This window comes from Callithrix jacchus, chromosome 5, assembly GCF_049354715.1.
Source record: "Callithrix jacchus isolate 240 chromosome 5, calJac240_pri, whole genome shotgun sequence".
Lineage (NCBI taxonomy): Eukaryota > Metazoa > Chordata > Mammalia > Primates > Cebidae > Callithrix > Callithrix jacchus.
Window position 1 is genome coordinate 68,812,514 of NC_133506.1, and position 11,881 is coordinate 68,824,394.

General features: G+C 56.7%; 1 pseudogene; it reads right to left on the minus strand.

Annotated features, from left to right (window-relative positions):
* Positions 1–752: 752 nt before the first annotated feature.
* Positions 753–5,750, minus strand: LOC100390975 (TBC1 domain family member 26-like; annotated as a pseudogene).
* Positions 5,751–11,881: the final 6,131 nt, after the last annotated feature.

Consider the following 11,881-nt stretch of genomic DNA (forward strand, 5'->3'; position numbering starts at 1 on the left):
CATGGGGGACTCATTTCATCAGCACTGTGGCTTCTGAGAAGGGGCTTCCTGAGGACTTGGGGCTTCCCTGGGCCCTCCCCAGCCAGGTCCTCACCCAGTCTGCCCACAAGGCTGGGCCTGAGCCCTGGCCTCTGTCATGAAATCTCCCCTCTCAGGCAGGGCCTGGCTTGTGTGCCCTGCAGGGACCTGCCTGTGCCTTCTGCAGGCTGGAAGTGAGCCGGGTCCTCCTGGGGGAGCCAGACCCCTGGGCTGAGGGAGCCAGACACTGCGGGGCAGGAGGGTCCCTGGGCTGGGGTCTCCCTGTGCCTCCTTACCCCGTCAACGAAACATGGGAGGAGCCTCGTCAGCATGGAACCCTCAATGCACAGCCCTTCCTTGCCATGAAGAAAGAAGCAGAGGTGCTCAGGGCCCCCTGGGTTTCCCTAAAATCCTCCCACTTCCAGACCCTTCCCCAAGGGACAGAACCCAGGGCAGTGGCCAGAGCTCCAACACCTGCCCCATGTATGGATGCCCAGTGGACACACTTCCCTCAGCCCTGCTCAGCTGTGGCTTGGCCCTGGTCCCAGTGCCTCTGCCTCCACCTGGGCAGAAAAAGGAAACCTAACTGAACCCATGGAGAATGCCCATCTCTGGTCAGGCCGTGGCTGGGACTTGGCCTCTTGCCAGCCCCATGTGGAGCTTGGGCCTCCCCTGGCCCAGGGACCCAGGGCCTCTGGAAAGGAGCGGAGGGCGTCATCCACTCACCAGGTGTCTCATGATCTTGGGGAAGGACTTGTGCAACACCTGCTCCTGGTGTGATAGGAGCTTCTGCAGTGGGGCTGTATTTGGGCTGTAGAATGCTGAGAAGCCCCCAGCCATTACTCCATCAGAGCCCACTCCCAAGATGTGGAGGCATCAGCTGGAAAAGCTGGGCAGGGCAGGGGACACTGGACCCTGAGGCCTCCCTCCTTCCCTTCTGGTGACCCCTCATGCGGCCTTAGCCCTAGGGAGATGGGTCCTGGCTGGAGGTGCTGCCCAGTGGCATCCTGGGTCCAGGTGCTAGGAGGGCAGGCCTGCCTTTGACACCATGAGGCAGATGCCAGCAGGGAGAACAGGGTGGGAGCTCAGGGCTATGTGGGCATCTCTTGGATGTGAGGTCAGGTTGGAGGACATGGGACAGGCAGACAGTGGCATCTTGGCTTTGTTGGCCCATCCATGGGGAGGGAAGGTGGCTGGGAGCACAGCCAGCTGGGAGGCAGGAGGACACTCAGGGAGGTGAGCAACACCTGCAAAAAGTTGGGGCTGGCTTTGGGTGACAGAGGGTGGCCACGGGGAGGTATTGATGTCCTCTACTGTTGGGGATGAAAGGCATCAGACTTGAGGTCAGAGGGTCCCTGTCTAGACCCAGGATGCTGCGGGACCTCAGCAGGGATGTCCTGGAGTCTGCAAATGAGCTGGCATGCAAGGAAGGTGCCTTGCCTGGAAGTCGGGCTCATTGGCCAGGGTGGTTGTCCCCTGGCATGGCCGTGTCCAGGGACAGATGTCCACCTACCTTGCAGGGAGTGCCCCTCACTGGCCAGCAGCTGGGTCAGCACCCAGAATGCATCCTCCTTGGGCAGATACAGGAGGAGGATTGCAGTGATGCGGCTCAGGTCCCTGTGGTAGCACATCTCCTGCAAGAGCCAGAGTCACTGTAGAAGGATGTCACCTGGGAGGGCTCGCGTCACCAGAGATGGCAGAGGTCCTCAGGGACACCTGCCTCAGGCCCCAGGGGATTTGAGGTGCAGCCTCTGCACCCCTTCCCCTGGCCCTGGGCATGAGGACAGAGCAGGTCAAACATAACTCGGTGGACAAGGAGCCTGGGGGAACTCCTGCTGTGAGCGTTCAAGCTCACATGGCCCAAAAGGGCACAGGCAGGGATTGTTCATGCCTCTCCCCTGGGCCAGGCTGGAGAGGCCACTGTACCAGACCTGGGGCAGCACCTATGAACTGCACCTGCCACGAGGGCAGGCGGCAGGGCGCTGACCACCCAACAAAGGTCCCACAACAACAGTCCAGGGGCTGCCTGCCAGGCACAGGAGGGTGGCTGGGTCCAGACCCTGTGTGGGCAGCCCGTGAAGTCAGCTCAGCTGCTCTCCCTGCCTGGAATGGTCTGGAAAGTGGGGGCCAAGCAGGTGTAACCACCTGGGTGACCCCCTCCCCTATCTGCTGTGCTCCTATGGGGTTTGGGCAAAAGGGAAATTGTATCCTTTCCAGGTTTCCAGTGAAGAAGAGCCTTCCTCAGGATGCAGACTCATTTCATGACAAGAGCCTGGCCCATCAGGCACCTCAGCAACTTGTCAAACCAGTCTCCTGTGAGGGCCATCCTGCGTGGGACCCTGCCAAGCTCCCAAGCTTTGGGGCAAGACCAGGAGGGGAAGGTCATTTCTTCATCTGAGACATGGTGGTTGGGTCCACATGACACCAGGAGTTTGGGCCTCAACCCTTTTCTGCCAGTAGTGAGCTTGAGTCCCGCCTACTACATTCTGGTGGGTCACAAACACTGAATTTTCAAGAAGTGCCGACACTCCCGAGAGAAACCCATGCCTGTGAATATGGGAATATGGCCCAGGAGTATCACTGCCCGGGAATACTCACAGGGTTATAGGCAGAGTAGGCCACGAGAATGGCACATAATTCCTGCTGCCTGGAAAAGAGGGAAAAGAGAGTTTTGTTTGTTTTGTGCAGATGCTGTCAGTTTCATTTTGTCTACAAACCCAGACCACAAACACAATTCTGGGTTCGGGTGATCCCCCAAATAAGCAGAGAGCTCTTCCGGACACCTGAGTTTTTAGGAATTGTTTCAGTAGAATCCACATGCCTTGCAACGCAAATATCGCAGTGTACGGTTGGATCAGTGATCATTTTCACTCTGGTTGATTTTTTTCTTCCTTCTTTTCTCGGTTTGCACACACAGAAGTCCAGTCTTTGGGAAGTGAAGTTCCACGGTTCTGAACTAATGTGCAGGGCCTCCTGTCCACCACTGCAGCCCCTCCCGGAGCAGCTCCTTCATCCTCCAAGTCCCCAGCATGCTCCCTTTGCAGCCGACCTCTCCCAGCTCTGTCAGGCCCTGGCCGTCCTGATCTGTTCTCTGTCTCTGTGGTCTTTGAATATGGTCTAGACCCTTTTCCAAATGGCCTAGGGAATGGAATCCTGCTGTGGTGTGGCCTGCTGGGTCTGGCTTCATTCCCTCAGCAAGACACATCTAAGTTCCAGCCATGTTCCTGTGGGCATCAGGGGTTCGTTCCTTGTCCTCACTGAGTTGTCTCTGTCTGAAGAGTGGAACCCCCTTCCTCCCCAGTTCCCATGTTGAAGATCACCTTGGTAACCTCCGGATGTGAGTGACAATCAATTATGCAGTGAACGTGGCATGCGGGTTTTACTTGGACGTTAGTTTGAAATCAGTGTGGTCAATATCTGTGACACTCTGGGGACATGTGGTATGAGGCCACTGAGCTTTGTGAGCCATGGCCTATGTGACTTCCAAAGTGGCTGTGCCCTGTCGAGTTCCCACCAGCCATGGATGAGTTTCCCGGGCCCTGCACCCTCCCTGGTACTGTGGGCTGTTAGTGTTGCCCAGGAAGGCTCCCAAGCCCCACCATCCTGCCACCTTCCTGTGGGACCCTGCCCTAGGTAATTGTGGGCCATGGAGAGCACTTTTCACCATTCTGTATGATTTTTTTTTTTTTTTTTTGCTGCCTTCCGTCTCCTTGGGAGCCACCTGGATTCTGGCCTCACATGTCCCAGCCTGGCCCAGGGCTTAGAGCCCTGGAGGTGTTCAGTCCATGGTGCCGGCTGCTCCCTGGGGCTGGAGAGCCCTTGGTGGTTCTGTCACCCCTCCTGGGTGACCCTGGCCTCTGCCCTGGGGAAGCCCCCATTCCTCTGGATTGCTCCATCTTCCCTGGCACCCCTGCAGCCCCCATAGGTCTTGCTTGACCCCGAATCTTTCTATGAACATCTCGTGGTTCTGGAGGGTGTGGTTGACATCTAGCTTGATGTGGCCGATGATCCTGGAGGAACTCTTGCCCTTCTCCTTCATGACCTGTAGGGCAAGGCCAAGAGGAGGAAGCAGCCTCAGAACAGACAAAAGACTCCCTGCCCCAAACAGCAGCCATCCCACAGTCAGCACTTCTGGAAGGAAAGGAAGGTTTCCTTCTGCAGAAAGCTCCTTTTTGTCTTGTTTCTGAAGTGAGGGAGGGTCAGCAGAGCCCAGCGCACCTGTGGTGCCTGAGTCACCATCTGTGCCTGGATGTGCATCTGACCAGAACCCCCGCTCCCAACCTGGGCTCCACATTCCCTCCAGCTGGAGTCCTGGGTTCCTGACATGGCCTGGCCTGTTTGCCCTGCCCTGGATGAGTGTGGGAGAGCCTTACCCTATATTTCCCCAGGTTCTCAGCCTTGACTTTGTCCATGTCTAGCAAGAGTGACCGTGCCTGGGCCCGTACCTCCAGGGGAATGCCTTTCTACACTCTTTGAGACAGCTACTGACAGAAGAAGACTCCAGTGAGACAGGGCATGGGGCAGCCCCAGCAAGGAAAGCTGGTGAACAGGGCTGCTGTCCTATGGTGAGGATGGGTGCCACCCACCCACTGAGAGGCAGGTGGTGCCAGGTCACAGCCATGGGCACCTGTCTCCTGGCTCTGCAGAGAGCAGTCATGGGGGCCACTCCCTCCCTGTGGTACCTTCTCGCTGTTCCTGTATTTTGGTCAGTCTCTGAGCATCTTCAGCCACTTCTTAATTTGTGTTATTTCCTGACGTCTTTGCTGGGAAATGGGCCATGATGGAGTTAGCAGAGCTGTCAGGCTTCTGGTAGCGGCACATGGATGCTGAGTCCTGGGCCTCAGGGCCCGGAAGGGACCCAACCGGAAGGAGCCAGGAAAGGGCAGACCCCAGGGGCTGAGACCCTCTGAACTAACTGGAGCTGGCAGTCTGGACTGGTGATGCCAGGACACACCATCTTCAGGCCACAGAAGCCCTGAGTTTTGATCAGTCCCAGGCTCCAGCTTGGGACTTGGTACAAACAGGCAGTGACTTCTGGGCCAGCAGTTCTTGGGTTTTGGTGAAACCCTCAGGGGACAGGGTCTGGCAGGAATGGCTGCCCCTCCCAGTGACAGCTGTGGCCCATTAACCACCTGGGCCCGTGGGCCCCCCCTGCTGTCTCACTACCCGATTCCCTGTCCCTGGACCAGCCTCCCACACAGCAGGCCCAGGCTCTTACCTTTACCTCCAGGACACTGAAGTGGCACAGTTCTGTCACTGTAAGGCAACCCAGGCAGAGCTGAGAGCCTGCCCAGGCCAGGATCCATCCCCCTCCCAGAGAGAACCCCAGGGAGGACCATCCCCATCCCTATCCACCCTAAGTCTCAGCCCAGAAGAAGGCACAGGGAAGGAAGGCAAGAGCCTCCCTGTGGAGCTGACTGCCCGGGAGGCACTGGGACCTGAAAGAAGAGGTAGCTCGAGGCTGGTCTGGGGGGGCACTTGGGGCCCATGGAGTGCCTCGGGCTGCACAATGGGGCTGCCCCTCCTGGGCTGGAGGCAACACCCTCTGTGGGAGCTGAGCAAGTCCAGTTCTGATACAGGATGGGTGCCACCCAGGGTGGTGGCTGAGCCCTGACTGACAGCAGTGCCTTGGGAGTGACCACATCATCCACCAGAGTCCAGGGAGCCTGGCCTGAGAGCTGCCCAGGGCCCTGAGGACGCACTTGGAGCCCGTCCCACCTGACAGTCTCCATGGGCCTTGCAGGGTCTGACTTCCCAGGGTTCACCTGCCCCTCCCTGCACCCTGGCCACTGACCCTGCCTGTTACCTGTCTTCCCCTTCCTGCCTGGCCCAGAGACTGTGAGACTGTGACCTCTCCAGCCAACCTGGTCCTTCTGTGACCCTCTTCCTGTCAGAGCCTAAGAATGAGACCCCCAGGTTTCCCGGTGGGCTGCCCAGCTATGCTGGGGAGTAGCCTGGGGTGACAAGGTGACCACAGGCCCTGCAGGCATGGGGCTGGCCCCACCATCTGCATCCAGCCTCAGCTAGCTCTCAAAGCAGTCGGCCTTCAGCCCTCAGCCTCCTTCCAGCCACAACAGCAGCAGCCAGGATATGGGGTGCTGGCAGTCTTCCCCCTACTGTCTTGCCTGCTCCAACTTGGCCCCCCCATCCACCCTCTGCAGTGCTGACTGAGCCAGCAGGAAGCAGAGACTCTGGAGAGCCATACAGAGCCTTGGGGACTGACCAATTTCCCCCACTGAGGGGTCCCAAGTGACTCACCAGACACAACCTAGGAAGTAACTAAGGGACCAGATACAACCTAGGAAGTAACAAAGGTCGGCAGAGACAAAGAAATTAAGAAACAAGAGTAAGAGTGCATCAAGGTGGGCTCCCAGGGGGCGGAAGCGAGCAGTGGGAAGGCTCCGAGCACTGGAGACCCACACTATTTATTGAGTGTTTAAACAAAGAAGCATGTGCTCAGGGATGGGGGGTGAAAAGGGAAGCATGAAGCATGTGACCTGTAGCTGTGGCAGTGTGGCATTTCCTCTGAAGGTACAGAGCATGCTCTACTCTAGATACAATAGGTAAACAGAGGGGAAGAGGCTGTGGCTGGAGCCAGCAAGTCTGACCACATTCTGGTGCTTCCGAGAGGTCTTCCTTGCTTTGAGCAGGGAGCATGGTCTTCCATTAACTCCCATCCTGTGCCAGATAAGCAGGTCATGCGTCAGCCCTTTTACCAGCCACTGTTCCCTGCCCACGCCATCTGTTGTCTTTCCCAGACTGTCAGCTCCACTCTGGGCTGGCTTGGTTCAGGTGCGTCCCAGAAGGGGCAGGTCTCAGGGTTCACCTTGTCCCCCTCCCCCAGGCTCCTCCTCTCTTTATCCTGTGAGTCCTGAGGGGTTGGCTTCAGGCTGGGCTCCCCTTCCCAGGCCCAGAACCCTTCCCAGCACCACTCCTGGGCCTTCAGCTGCACTCTCTGTTGCCCCCCCGGCCTCACCATTGAGATGCCCAGGCCAGGCCCTGTCCTTCTCCCCCAGCCTCCCACCGTCACAGTCCTTAATGTCCCAATGCCACTCCCTATTGGGTGTCTCAGCTGGGCTCCCCGAGCTTTCAGAGGGGCACAACTGTCCACAGGCCCAGCCAGGTGTCCCCTAGTCCTGTAGCCACCACCCTCAGATCTCACCAGGGCAGACCTAAGGGGACAGGGCCAGACCCTCAGGCTGCCCTCTCTCTCCTGCTGATGTGGAGCCCCTAGTGCTGAGAGCTCAGGGGCCTGACCCAGCCCTCTCTGTCACACCTGCTCTCCCGAGCTCCCTAAATGGGTCTTGAGGCTCTTCCCTAACCCTGACCATGGACTGGGCCTGCAGGAGAGGCAGGGAGGAGTTTTGAACCTGGAGAAAAGGTTAGTGTGAGCCAGGGAAACATGTCCCATCTCAGAGAAGCCTTTCTAAAAACAAACACGTCCTTGAGGTGAGACTGGTGGGTGGGGTGACAGAGGACTCATGCCACAATCCAGAGGTGATTGGTGAATTTCCAGATGTCAACACACTCATGATTCATGTCCGTGGCTCCACATCCCTGTGACCTAGAGGGGGCCAGGGAGAGGGGTGCAAGGTACAGGCTTGGGGGCATGAAGGCATGAGGATATGGATAGCCTGTCCCGGTCCTGTGATCTTAGGGAGCCCTGGACCCTCTGACCAGGACACAGTGGGTGAGGTGAGGCCCCACCTCCCTCAAGGAAGCAGCCTGACCTGTGCCTGCTCCTACTTGTCAAAAATGTCCCCTTATCCATGGACATGCAGGGTATCGATGACCTCATTCATCACCATCCCGCGAGACAAAGTCATCCAACAGTTCTGCTGTATCTGAGCGCTCCAGAAAACACCCAAACCACTCTTGCTGTACCCCAGACACCCTCCGACCCGATGAGCCCCATTCTGCCACCTCTTCCAGGTGACATGGGGCCAGACCCAGTGACCTCACTCCTGCTCCAGTCTCTGGAGTCCTTGCCTCCAACCTAAGGTGGGCTCCTCCCTGAGGACTTGAGCACAGGGTAACCTGGGAAGAGAGGCCTATTGTCCTCAAATGCTCCAAGATGGACATACACCTGCACTGGCAGGGCAACTGGACCCCACCTGCTGAGGGTGAAGGGCTCACAATGAGCTGCTCCAGGAACCTGGAGGCAGATGTGGTCAGGGACTGGACATCTCTATAGGATCGATCTCCATGAAGATACCCAGTTTTCTGTAGGAAGCGAGACATCTGGTGACTGCTCTGTTCTATTTCAATTCTCACTCATTCTGGATAGGGAAGCCATTTTAGGAATAATGCCAGCCAAGCCAGGAGGATGTTTGGTTTGGGGGAAAAATGATCTATTGAATCCAGAGCAGCCTCTGTGCTCATGGGAACCGCGCCTCAGGTGGAGGGACAGCAGACTCCACAATTCCCAGCTGTCAATACAGGAGGGGGCTTCATTTTCCCGGATCACCAAGAAACAACAAGAGAACTCTGGGGCCTTGGTCCCAGAGAACACCCAGGGGGGCCATCCCTCCCAGGAATACTTGGGGCAAAAGAAGGACAAGGCATCCAGAGGATCAGACGGAGAAAAGGATGCTCGGGGAAGGTCCCAGTCCCCAAGCTGTTTTGACCGTGAGGGACAGTCGTCACCCTCCAGGCAGCCCTCCAGAGCTTCTTCATTTTCCACAACTGACTGAGGGCAAAGGGCTCCCTACCCCACTCCTAGACGAAGGACCCCATGTGTCCAGTGGGTCCCACAGCAACCATCAGTGACTGCACCTGAAGTCTGAGTTGGTGAGACCTCCTTCCAGCTTAAGGCACAAAATTGGACTGAGAACCCCCACCTCCCCACCACCCATAGGGGCTCTATTTTAGTGGCTCTTCCAGGACCAGGCTCTGCCCCACTGAAATCCAGAACTCCAGGAAGATTTGAAATCCAGGACAGGGAGGCCACAAAGTTCAGGGCTTGAGCCCAGCACAGCACATGGCAGGCCTGAGAGCACATCCCAGGGTCACATCTGGGTCCCCGGGCCAGGATCTGCTTCTCTGACTCTAGACAGCTCATTTGTCAAATGGGTACATTTGTGGGCAGCACCCACCCCACCAAGTTGCTGTGAGGATGAAGGAAAAACTGTCCACACAGTTAGTGCAGAATGGGCACCCGGTGAGTGCTCAGGGATGACTCTCCTCAGCTCCTGCCTAGAGGCCAGCATTGCCCACCAGGTCACGACTGTCCCAGGTCAGCAGGGAGGGAACAGAGCAGGTCACACTCATCTGAGTCTGCTGATCCAGCTGTGCCTCTCACTTAGGAAAAACCCCCTCTGTGCAGAACCACACACCGCTGTGTGTCTTGTCTCCAAGAGCTCCAGACAGAGAGGGCAAGCAGGTAGGTACCCAGCACCAGTGACACTGTGGGTCATGGCACCCGTTACAGTGGGCCCCTGCCTAGGTCAGCAGGGCCCAGAGTCAGCACCCTCCAGCCCCTGAAGTGTCAACATGCATGTATTCGGTGTGTTTGTGCAGGTGACTGTGCGCATCTATGAGAGTGCCCTGATGTGTACATGCATGTGTCACTGCTCTGGCCAGGCCTGGCTGCCCCACTCACATGTGCACCCAGGTCCTTGTCACTGTCTCCACTCCTGGGACCCATAGCCAGCATCAGCACATCTGTGTGTGCTCCCCAATCTCAGATCTCCCCATCTGGGCCAGTCCTGGGGATGCAGACAGGGAGATGAGAAGCTGATAGTCGAAGGTTGAGGGTTGAGGGCAGATGGCCTCGGTGCCCTTCCTTAGCAGGGACTCAGCTAGGGTGTAACAGGGTAGGTCTGTGCAGCAGAGCCAGATCCCATACACATCCTCACTCCTCCTCCCAGTAACCCTCTGGGGTGCCACGACTCCTCCCTGCTATGGACGGAGGAAAGGAGGCTCCAAGGACAAACCCCTGTCTAAGGTCACCTAGTGGCCAGCTGGCCAGGCCCCTCTAGCCAGGCCTCCACTGACCAGATTTGCTGTGTCTGAGCCCCAGAGTTCAACCCTTTGTGGACCAGACCCCCACTGATCAGACCCCTGAGGCATGGTGCTCAAAGTCCCCTACCAATGGCCCCCTCAGTCCACAGACCCTTCCCTCCCTCATCAGGACCCACGGGCATTTGAGAGTCTTCTCAGGAATGGACCCCCACTCCAGGACACAGGGAGAGGCAGTTGGTCCCAGGCTCTGGTTCCTAGCTTCACGCTCATCCCACAAGTTCCTCTGGACCCATCACAAAAGGGGCAGTGATGTGGCCTGGCACACCTGGACACACTGTCTGGGCCTATTCCTGAGCCACACAGCCAGAGGAACAGGAGGACATTTGTCAGGCCAGGCACCCCACTGTGCTGGGTCTCCCAGGGTCCTTCCCAAGGAGGCTGGATCCAGAGACACAGCACAGAGGCCCCAGGGTGACCAGCCTAGAACTCTAGAGACTGGATGGGGGACCACACAAGGGCTGTCCCTAGACAGCCAGAAGACCCTTTGCTAGTTTGTTGGTACCTCACTTCTCACCAGCCACCCTACCCCACCAGGAATCCCCTTCATGCGGAGTCAATGAGAAGAGGAAGATGGTCACAGGATCCAAGGGGGAAGAGTTGGGAGTGTAGCATTGTAAGTTTCCTACACTATGCATGTTATTTGAGGGTTGGCTGTGATCAATTAAAGGTATATCTTGTAGACAACCCCCCCACACATGTGCACACACACACACATACACACAGGAGCAGAGAAAGAGACAGGGTCTTACTCTGTCACCGGGGCTGAAGTACAGTGGCCTAATCACAGCTCACTGTAGCCCTGACTTCCCAGGCTCAAGCAATTCTCCCACTTCAGCCTCCTGAGTAGCTGGGACTACATGTGTGGGCCCCCATGCCTGGTTGCTTTTGAAATGGTTTCTTGTAGACAAGGGATCTTGCTAGGCCAGGAGGTCCAGGCTGGTCTGGACCTCCTGGCCCCAAGCAATCCTCCAGCCTCAGCCTCTTAGTGTTAGGATTACAGGCATAAGCCACTGCACTTGGCTTACACGTGTTTTTAAGAAGCATAGATACTAAGGTCAGTGTTGCCATGAAGTCAGGCAGGGGATGGGAAACTATAGCCCACAATCCAGAGGCAGCCCCCTCCTTGTGGTGAGTAAAGGTTTATTGGAGCCATAGTTCCTCCCCTGTGTTCATTTCTCGTCTGTGGCTGCCTTGGGGCTGCGGCGGCAGAGCTGAGGGTTTGTCGAGTAAGTGCAACAAAGACTGCAGGGTCCACCAAACCCAAGATGCTTACTACCAGGTTCTTTGCAGAAAAATCTTGCTGAGCCATGGGGAGGGGGCCAGGTGGCAGCGGGGAGGCCAGTGGGGAGGCTGGTTCAGTAACCCAGGTGAGAAATGATGGGAACTCAGATTAAAGAGGTTATGACAAGTGGCTGGAATCAGGATATATTTTGAGGGTAGGACCAATGGTACATGGATAAAGTGGACAGCATTTAGAGTTTCAAATTTTCTTTCTACCAAAGGATCCCTCTCTAGGAAAAAAAGTACAAAAGATCAATTTTAAAAACTGACAAACACCACAAGATTATTTGTGTGGTTGAAGCTGGGGTTATCAAAACAGATAACCTACAAAATACACAAAGCAATCTCCACTGGTGTTGACCCAGGGACATTCGCAGCCAGAAGGGGGGCTGGGACTGGGAGGGAAGCCAAGGCCTAATTCCATCTAAAAAACAAGAAACTGCCTTCCAAAAAGTCGCAGTGTTCTACATGTCCGTAGCTATGCTTTCCCCTCCCCTGTTATGAACATGGAAAACAGAAAACAGCACCTGTGAAAACACATTTCAGTGGTATTTGTCAG